This window comes from Poecilia latipinna, unplaced genomic scaffold (assembly GCF_001443285.1).
Source record: "Poecilia latipinna isolate Pla-1442-1.1 unplaced genomic scaffold, P_latipinna-1.0 Scaffold755, whole genome shotgun sequence".
NCBI lineage: Eukaryota > Metazoa > Chordata > Actinopteri > Cyprinodontiformes > Poeciliidae > Poecilia > Poecilia latipinna.
In genome coordinates, this window is record NW_015113371.1 from 81,847 (window position 1) to 92,625 (window position 10,779).

The 10,779-nt window shown below is 39.2% G+C and overlaps 1 long non-coding RNA gene across 1 annotated transcript; it reads right to left on the minus strand.

The window, feature by feature from the left end:
- Positions 1–4,881: 4,881 nt before the first annotated feature.
- LOC106955648 (uncharacterized) lies at positions 4,882–9,739 on the minus strand. The gene is made up of 4 exons (XR_001426627.1): positions 9,585–9,739; positions 9,422–9,466; positions 7,822–7,928; positions 4,882–5,335 (listed from the first exon to the last, which is right to left on the minus strand). It is a non-coding gene; the product is annotated as an uncharacterized LOC106955648 (long non-coding RNA).
- Between the last annotated feature and the right edge of the window lie 1,040 nt (positions 9,740–10,779).

Here is a 10,779-nt window from a genome sequence, read left to right on the forward strand (position 1 = left end):
TGAAATGAAGATGAGTTTGACCTAAAACATGCAGGGCAGTGTGCCTGGAGGAGCAGGGCAGGAAACCACTGCATGGGACCACAAGACGCTTCTTACATTTGTTCAAAAAAATCTGCTGCTTTCACTTGTGTGTCTAATTACAGAAACAAAAAAATTGCAAAGATTTTCCTTGTGAATCGCACTGCAGTTTTGCAACTGAATTTCAATAAGCTGAAATATTTACTGGTTAAGTTGGTCTGTTTTTGGACAAATAAAAATTATACAGTTGGACTTTTTTTTTTTTTTACGCTCTGAGACCTGCGAGTTTAACAAGCGAGGATCATACCTCCAGCCTCTACAGATTAGCTGTCAGCGGTGACCTAGTAAGCATAAGATCGAGACCCAGCGGGCAGAGGGCTGGATGATGTAAACTAAATAATTTAAAGGGGCCCAGAGCTAAAAGGCAGCCCAGGATTTGACATCACACACACTGTCCCAGGGCCCCAGCTGTCAAGAGGGACAGCCGAATTTCTACTTATACCTCTTTAGAGTCTGACTGAACATAATGTAGCAGCAGGCAGCACAGACAGGAGTTTTATCCAATTGAGTAACAAGGTGTTATTAGCCCAGTTTCTCTAGTTGGAAATAGTTTGTCTCCAGCCTTGGGACACTGCAGGGGAAACCTTGCAGAGACACAGAGAAGGAAGAGCAGCCAGATCTGAGCTTTAGCCAAAAATCGACATCCTGGATTAGTAAGCAGAAAATCCAGAGACTAAAAATCAACACAGTTCGTCTTTCTGACTGGCAGAACACGCAGTCAGATGTGTTTAGAGACGAACATCTTTTTAACCAAAGATACCCCGAGAAATTATTTATGTTTCTGACACTCAAGCACCTCATGAAGCCAACTGGCCACTCTTACTAGAAAAGTTATGTCTGACGTCGGCTTTAAGGAGATGAATGCTCCGTCCTACGCTGTAAAAGTCTCTCCTTTTAAAAATTTGCCCTTTAGGATTAATGCCATAAAAAAGAATTAATGCAACCAAGCTACTTAAATACATTTATATTAATGAACACGCTCACACTTCTGTGTAGAAAATATGCAAGTTCAACATCTGAGTCACCTAAATTAGGCAAATTACTGCAGTTTTTCACTTACTTGCTCAATTTTTTTATACAAATATTTGTGCTCACCTGGTTTGTCCTACATTGTTAAAAAAGCAACAGAGAATAATGGCTTGTAATTCCAGCTAAAATACACAGCGTATTTCAGTTGCCTAGTAATGGGGTGAGTATTACAAAAATGTGGGATGAACATTTTTAGTGCTGAACGTCACACAAGAGGGAAAAAGATTCACAAATTCAACATTTGCACAGATTAAGATGCTCGTAAAAACCAGGTTATGAGCGTCTGGGGATGAAGAAAGTGTAACATTTGAATATCGTAGGAAGTTTTATGAGAGTTCTCAACTTTGTGGAGTTGATGTAATCATTTAAAACACAACCTATAGAAACATATTTCTACTGAACTCATGATGAATAAGAATACCAGCTGAATCAACCAACAGCTTTAATTCAATTTTAAACAAAAAAAAGATACATTTTTCTTTTTACCAACATAAAATTAATGATCTTAGAATTTAACCACTATTGAAAAGAACATTTACAAACTAATGTGATTATGTTCCAATGTAAATTATTCCAATGGCCAATATCAATTTCACACCAAAGTTCCTTCTGGTAGTGTAATGAAAACATTTTTTAACATAACTAAAGCTGCCTCATAGTAAAGATAGCAGCTATTTGGGGTGAAATATGAATATGTAAAGGTAATCTTCAGAAATAAACACAGAGACATTGTCTTTGTTTCACTGTAATTTCGTCTACTGCCATCTTACATGTAGTAGTAAAGAAAATTGATATTTGCAGACACTATTCATCCAATTGAAATTCTGCTCTCGACAATGGGCCGAATAGATGTTGCAAACATTAATCATTAGCAGCTTAGCCCTTCTGCTTTGCCTGGTGCTGAGTGTATAGCTCCGATTGTATTTTCCAGTGTGAAATACGGCGCTTATTTGCAGTTCGGTGTTTAACTTTAGGGGTTAAGCACCTGAAAGAAGCCTGACACGTAGCGATAACGTCAGCTGATGTGTGCTCCGTCTCTGTTTGCAGGGGTGCAGCAGGGCACTGAATAATTGAAACTGTGGATGTACAGCCGCAAAGTGTAGCTGGCTGTGATCGAGCCTGGCTGAACAAACCGAGAACAGCAGGAGTGTTTTAGCAGCCTGGCCGAGGCGCAGAGATGCCACCTCTACTCTGGCAGCGACCGATCGGCGCGTAACGAGCCTCATTAGACCACAACTTCATCGTTTCATCAAAGGCTTCCCTTTTCCAGAACCAGGAGGGTGGGAAACTCAGTCCTTGGGTTTTATATATATATATATATATATATATATCTATATATATATATATATATATATATATATAAGGGTCTATATATATATAGGGTGTATATATATATATATATATATATATACACACACACCTGTGCCCGCTCTGTTTCCGAATCGTCACATTTATCTTTGCGGGAGGAGATTCAGGTTCAGACTCCGCTGTTTTTGGGGGGTCATTTTTGCATCTCTGCTGCTGGGAAATGGAAGTGGCACTGATTAATACCGAATTATGATAACGATCTGTAAAATGTGGAAAGGCCAGGTGAAGATTTGAGTCATTTGCTCCTCTCAGGTAATGATGAATCTGGGCTGTGCTCTGACCTTGAGGAAGGGACAGGCCTCCACTTTTTCCCCATTCTGTCAAGTCAGCAGGCACAGAATCAGGAGGGCTTCTTTTTTTTCCTCACCTAGGCCTATTTTCTCAGTCGGGACTTTCATGGGGGACTGTAAATATCTCAATGAGGAGAGTGTGACCTCCTTTCCGCCCGATCTCCCACAAACACAAAAACACATATGCACCTCTCCTCTATTCTACATTACTCTAATTGGAGCTCTGTCTGCCAGACCCCACGGTTTCCTCTCTGTCTGGCTCGCTCTCTGTTGTTCCGAGGGAAGGTTTTACTGTGTTTCTGTCTTTACCCTGATCTTTCATCAGTTGAACTCTGCTTGGTGGTTCTTACCGATTCAGATCCTGTGTCTTTGGTTTAGCTTGGTAAAAATCAGACCCTTATCCTACGCTGTTCGCTCCGTCCAGAGGGTCTGGGCTGTCGGCTGCTGAGAAACGATCACTTCCTGGAGGCGTGGACTCTGTTGAGGTTTTAAATGTTACTTAATTGCTAATGTTTTCCCGTGACCTATGTAATGCGGTAAGAGGATCACTGGGAATTGCGTATTGTGCCGATCCGAACGAGGCGGCCATTAAGGATAATTCAACATTTGGAAGCGTGGCCAACATGGACTGACCGTCTTTGTTCACTTCCTCTGCTGCCGTGGCTAAAACTACAGACGGACCTTAATTCTGAAACGGCGCAGAAAATCAACGTCATCGTTCACAACTGTTGCTGATTGGTCCAGTTGACGTAGAACTAAAGAGAAAATGGGAATCAAGCGTAATTACGCAGGAAGGCAATGACTGTCCTATGTTGATAGATTTGCCAGGCCCTTTGCTTTACTCAATAGTTGTTTACATGCATACCAAATAATAAATATTACCCAATCGGACAATTTAGGTCTAGGTTTTTAGTTTTGTAGTGTATACTGATTGTAATTGATTTTAAATAGATTCATCCATTTCATGTGGCAATCTGTCAAACAGCTAAAGGATAAATACTTCCCTTCTAACCAGCAATCTATTTGACAAAGAAGAAAATATGGAGATCTGTGTATTAGAATTTATTCAGAAACCAAAAAAGGTGAAATTTAACAAGAACAACTAATTAATTCTACCCACTGCTACTGCTATAAGGAACGTTTAGAGTATTGAATTAACATCCTCTGAACTGAATAAGGTCCAAGATTATCGAGAAGAAGTCTGTACTTTAATCCTAGAGGAGAGGAAAGGGAAAACCGGGAACCGAGCTTTTGGACCCTCTTTGATCTCTCGGCTTCATACACCGGAATTGGCACAGTAAATCTGAACAGACCGCCTCACCGTTTCAGATGTTGTCCGTTTAACTTTGACAAAACCAGCTGTCTCTGCTGCTGAGCCAGTTTCGCCTCTCCTTCCCTTTCCTCTACTTGAGGGACACTTGGTTTCACTCTAACACTGTTTCTGTCTACCAGAGGTCAGTCTGAAGAGGTCAGTGCTGGCCTCTTCAAGCGCAACATTTTCAATGTCAGTTGATTCACTTCGGATCAGTGGTGGGATGAGGACGGATGCAAAGGGGGAGGAATGCTTCAGAAAGTCACTACAAGTGGCTGAGCACACATCCAAAGCATATGGAGGAAAAGTACAACTTTACACAAAAACATTAACACAACCACAGGTCAAAAGGTTGGCAGAACATTCCTGTCGGGTTTTTAAGCTTCTTTCCACAGAGAATCAGCAGAGAAGGTCTCAGGAGGGAGAGTTAAACTTATCAGAGGTTGACCCGTCACGATAGGTTTTACTGGACGATACATTGTCTCAGAGGTTACTGTAATAAACAATAATATTGTTGTATTGAGTCTATTTTCAAGTAATATAATGGTAATGCCATAATAATGCAAGAACACATTCTCAAAGATCCATAAACTTTAAATTTTAATGAATATTTAACACCATTTATCCAAAAATAAAAAGAATGAACAAATAAAATAATTATTAAGTCTCTGTTAAACAGTTTATTCTTCACAGGAAGGGCTGGTTGAGCCCAAACCACCAGACTGGAGATTATAATATCCAGTGTTTGGTAGGAAAAGATGAGAGAAAAAAACCATAAATCATGCAAATGGAAATGATTGAGTTTGCTTGATTTGTTGTTTATTGCAACAGGCCTAGACAGAGCTCGACTTGGAGAGAGACAAGAAACTACAAAAGCTTCATAAGAATCTCTATTAACTAGTTCTGTGAGGACATTTTGAACCGATGTGGAGAAAAGCAGCTGTCGCAGGTGAGATTTTGCATTTGGGGAAAGCGAGCCTCGTTACACCAGTGAGTTATTTACATCTTGAATGTTTAAGGTGTGTGTACATTCTGGTTTCAGCTTAATTAGGTGATTGGTTTCCATCTGCGGTCTGAGCTCTAAAGCCAGCCCCTTCGTTTCCTCTCTCTCTCTTTCTCTCCTTCCAGCCAGCCAGCAGCAGCTCCTGCAGCACATGAGGGGCTGGATGTATCCTTTTCCTTTTTTTCCTTTTTACTTCCAGCAGGGGCGGTTCTTGGCATGGATTAGTAGAGCGCCAACTGCCTGAAGAGGGCGCTGCTGTGACAATTTGAAAAGAAAATAAATCATAGAAGGAACTAAATAACAGCAATAATGTGCCACCCTGACTGCACATTATTGAAACATAAGGCAATATATTTTTATATATATATATATATATATATTTATATAAAGCACAACAAAGTATTTGAACTGAGTTTTTTGAACACTTTCGTTGCCGTTTTCGTTTCATTTGGAGTCAGTACAGTAAACTTTTTCTCAAGTATGCAAAGTTGTAACTTTGGGTGGCAATTTAACTCTTGTAACTTAAATTCAACTCGAAACGACACCAAAAGGTTTCGTAATGCCAGCTGATCAGTTTGATTCTAACACCATTGACATAAAATAAAATCACTGTTTTGTTCTTAAGAGCACTTTGTTTAGCAATGCTGTGAAATGCAGTGGCAGTATTGTATATATTTACCAGCTGATCATATGATGCAAAAAAAAATTCTTTGTAAATAAAAAACGTACAATAAAACGTCACTAAAATGCTTTAGCCGTTTTGATTGAGCAGTGACAGCATGGGGATTGTGAACACAGTGATAACTTTATCTCTCTTTCTAAATGGACTATTTTAACCATAGTTTTGCCAGCATCATTTCTATCAATAAAACATGCTCTGAATCAATAACTTAATACTGATTATTTTTGAAACAGGATCTCATGTTTCACACATGGATCGCTGACCTCTGTGCTTGTTTATGAATATGCCACGTAGACACGATTCCTGGGGGAAACCCACATTTTGCTCAGGAACCTGATATGTTCAGCGCTGGACACAAAAATAGCAGTAATATTCAGTCTGACTGAAGCAGCGGAGGGGCAGATGGCATTTTTCATGAATCACCTTTCCAACATGTTTGCAAGCAGATGGTTCTCAGGTACTGGGAATTAAAAAAACGTATATTTTTAGACTTTTACAGTACATACTCTATTATTAATCCCTTATTTTTCTTTAGGTGATCTTCTTTTAGTAGAGCAACTGCTGAATACTAAAAGAAAGATTAGGAAGCCCTTGAAATGATTTATTCATAAGGAAATGCTAATGTTGTGCATCTACAGTCACAATATGAAGTCCAGCATCATGTCAGCTGGTTAAGTTTAGAAAAATATTACAAAAGTTATTTTCAGCTCTTTTAACAGGATATTTAAGAATGTTTAATGCTGTTTTGCCAACTGTCAAACAGGTGACAAGATGAGAACATTAAAAATGTTTGTAAAATATAAATTAAGCCAATTGGATGCTGTTAGCTCCCATACAGTCACTGTGGTAAACAGATGTTGTTGTTGCTAAGCTAAAGAAGAAGCTAAACCGCTAGCTGTACTGACCTGCCTTTAACCCTAACCCATCGAACATTTAAATGTTGCAACACAGGGCTTGTTCTGACCAGAAAGCAGCTGCAGACTTAACTACAGTCTCCTGTGAAACCTTTACGTTTCTACAAATTTGATACGACATCTGTGTACGTGGAACGGAGCTTTATCTGTTGATGGCCTCGAAGAACGTCATGTAAGCAGATTTGAACTGTCCCCTTAAACTTTCTTCAGGTTGCTCTTTATGAGGCAAACGTTGCTGTGATGTATAATATGTACACAGAGAAGATAACGCAGCGTCTCTCTTAGATTTTTGCATGAAAACATGCCTCTAATAATGTAGCTGCTGCTCCTTTCAGGGCCGAAACACGGTGCCTAACAAGTCACCAGAGTACGTGTCCCCAAATCTTAATCTGTGATGAAAATTCAGGCTTTCAGAGAAAAGAAAGACAAACTCTTCGAATTTTTGAACACATTCACTTTAAACCGTTGTGAAATATTGGCCACAAACATCAATGTTGTGGCTAACTTGATGTTAGCCACAGCATTGAGTTGTGGCTAATACACAAAGCTGATTTTTAGCTTTGCTAACAAAGCTAACTCATTGTGGTTAGCTTTGTGGCTCAGCTAACCACATCAAGTTAGCTTTGCCACTAATATGAGAATCCTGTTCTGTTATAAATGTTCTTGTAACTAAAGACTTCAAGAGTTCAAAAAACTCGATTTAGCGATATCAGAGTAAAGAGAATCAGATACAAATATGTAAAGCACGTTTAATATTTGGATTTGCCAACTTTGTATTGTTTTCCTGTCATTTGACAATTACTTGTGTTCTGGGCTGTCACATAAAATCTCAGTGAAATACATAGAGTTATCTGATTATAATATTTTAAGCAAATTGGTTAAAGTTTCAAGGCACTGTAATGACTTTGCTAGCTTTAGGTTTTATTCACAGTTTTCTCAGTAAGTACACAAATCTGCTGTAAATTCTTGAAAATAAATCCGTCGTTGGGTGTAAATGTTGATGACTGGCATGCGCTATAAAAAAAAATTGTGCATATTTTTGGTAGGAGTTTTTAAATTAATGCAGCTTTTTAAGGCGAAAACACCCCTGCTTATAATCCTCTTAATACAACTATACTGACAAAGTTGATTCAACTTTTCCTTACCTGGAGCAACAAAAAGATGTCCAAGGACATGTCTGTCTGAAACTCCATTAGCTGTCATCCTTCAGTTTTCTGGCAGCTGCTTATCCCCAGGAGCGGCACTTCAGCAGCTAGATAATGTACAGAGGACAAGCTAGCGGGGTCTTTCTGCAGAACACTGGCAAAGATATTCTCAGGTGGGAGGGAAAGTGCACTTGCACATGCAGCAAAACAAGTTCACATTCTTGACAGTTCAAAGGAATATATAATACAAGTGGTACACTTGAGATGTAGTCTGAATTTTGTTTTGTTTTTTTTTTTGTTTTTTTTTGTTTTTTTTACATTTACGGTAGCTAAATAAAAGAAACGGGCTATTCTAAATTAAGGACATGCCCAAATGGGTTTTAATTAAAGTGGTACAGGGTCAGCTCCAGTCTTTGATTGTGTGCCATCTTAAGAGCTTTCAAAATCAGCAAAGATTGCAAAGATTGAAGTGGTTATTGGCTCTGGCATGGATGTAAAGCATTAAGAAAATGATCAAAAGGTCCATGGAAACCATTTATCTGTCCTACGATGTAAAGAAAAGAACTTTTGGTCTTTCAACAACGTGTTTCTAGCCAAACTTCACAAGATTGTGTAGAATCATTTCTTTAAGTGTCAAAAGAAAGTATGCTGTCTTATGCAGGGGATGCACTATATATAATAACAGGAGTTCTTATCTTTTAGCCACAGTTAAAAGCTAAGAAAATCTCCACCATTCTGCACTAGTTGAGGCCGTTGGCTTAGTTAAAAAATCTGCAAGAGTCTGAGGTGAAGAGACCCGATCTGAGTTAAAGCAACCAAACGTTTCTGGGCTTTTTGAGCCAAATCTGGAAGCAGGTAGTGCTAACTAATTACTGACCAATACTTAACAGCCAGTGGAAAAAGGAATAAAAGGCAAGGAATGATGGTTATGTATATTTGTTGACATCTTCCGTTTCTTCTTCTTGAACTTTTACTGGTGAATGATGAACAGCACCTACACTTTTACCTTTTAAACTTTTGTTCTCGTTAGACGTTGAGTGACTTGTTGTTTCTGTTGACTTGACAAAGCATGAATGGGCTTCCTTATCAGGAATAATTGTTTGGTGTTTGAACCCAAGTCTTTCAGTCATTTTTCAATAATCTACTCAAACCATTCTGTTCGTCTGTACTTCAACTTTTTTTTTTTCAATCTTTGAAGAATTTGAGAGTTGTTTAGTATTTCTCCAGCATTGAGTAAATTACTATCCAGTATTACTTTCTTCTTCCTTTTGGCACTTTTAAAAAGATATTGCCTAACACGTTTGATACTGAAACTGATGCAGATGCTACTCAAATGTTCCTTAAATGTCCCTCCCACACCCCAAAACATACTTTATCTCATGCTACTTTATGCAGACTCTTTATCTACACAAATGAAGATTTCATCACTTTGGGATGCTGAACGTTTGCAACAGTTCCAGATGACAGGGTTGTGATGTACTTTTTCCAACTAATGAATATTTTACTTCTTTGTGACGCTCTTAGAATGTGTGACTAGCAAAAAATTTTCATCATTTTGTGGAAACAAAATAATGGATAAAACGGTGATGTCACTGCTTACCATGTCGTGGAAAAGGGTGTTATTTGTCGATTTCATCCACTTCACCTGAATATGCACACATGATAAAACAATACACATATACCATGAGTGCCAGCTTAGTACACGTCTTTAGATATGCCCAATGTTCATCACAGAAAAAGACACTTTCTCACGACGGCCTCACCACAAAGTCGGCCATCATGTGCTGTTTTGATCCGACCGTCACAACCCTCGCTTTGTCAAAGACCTTCAAACCCTCACTCGCCCGTTTGTTGGAGCTTCCAGTACACGGGGTGCAGCAGCTGTTCACTTGCCGCCTGATCCCATCCCTTGACAGGTGTCACTGTAATTAGATAATCAATGGGATTCACTCCACCTGTCAGGGACTCTTACTGTTTGCGCATGTTTGGCGCGTGGCGGTGGTCGCCAATCAATGGATTCTACTGGGGAAGTGAGAACTCTGAGAAAAAGAGGGTGAAGGTGATAGGTGGCAGCTGAGCAGAGCTGAAACCCATCAAATTAGATCAGACTCTTTTGCCACTTTAAGGCACACTGCCTGTCTCAGCAAGGTTGCTTTGAGCCGTCCATGCTCCGGCGCCTGCTCTCTTCACTGTTAATAAAGGATAAGCACAAGGCGGGGCCGCGTAGATTGATCTGCTCTATTCTGTTTAATGCTGCGGCTTTTCCATCTGTCGCTTTGATGACTATTTCATTTGAATACGAGATACCTAATGTTTACTTTTCGTCCTCAAGCCTCACATTTCAGAGAAACCTCATCACTGGCGCGGGGAAAAACGACAACGTGTAGCTTCGAGAATCAAAACATGGTTCTGGAAATACACTGGAGACTAACCAACCATTAAAAGCAGTCATGTTTCATATTCTGGAGAGAGAGAAAAAAATAAGGGCGCTAAAGCAAAACTGAAACTAAATGGAGATTTTCTGGTCTTGTTCACCATCAAAGATTTGTTGTACTATCAGCCACAGAGCTGCAGTCACCCACACATAAATCATTTGGCACTGCTTGGTCTGTAGAGCTGAGGGCCTTGTATTTTCTTCTCCATCAAACACGCCTACTTATAGCTGCTGGGGTTTTGCTATACCTGTAGTCTGAGAAACTTAAGGATTGAACTCTCAGCTCTCCAATTAGCCGACATCTGCTCCACCTGTCGAGTCCAACGACAAAACCAATGCATTTTTCACCAATAATTCAAATATTTTCCTTCGTATTATTGAAACTACTCAGATAAAGTTGAATAATTAAATAGAAGATTTAATTCAGCTAAAATGCTGCACTTTTATCTTCGGTTTATGATCATGTTGTGATTCTTGAGAATAGGGACAAATGGGTTTTAATTTTTCCCCAAATTTTTTTTTAT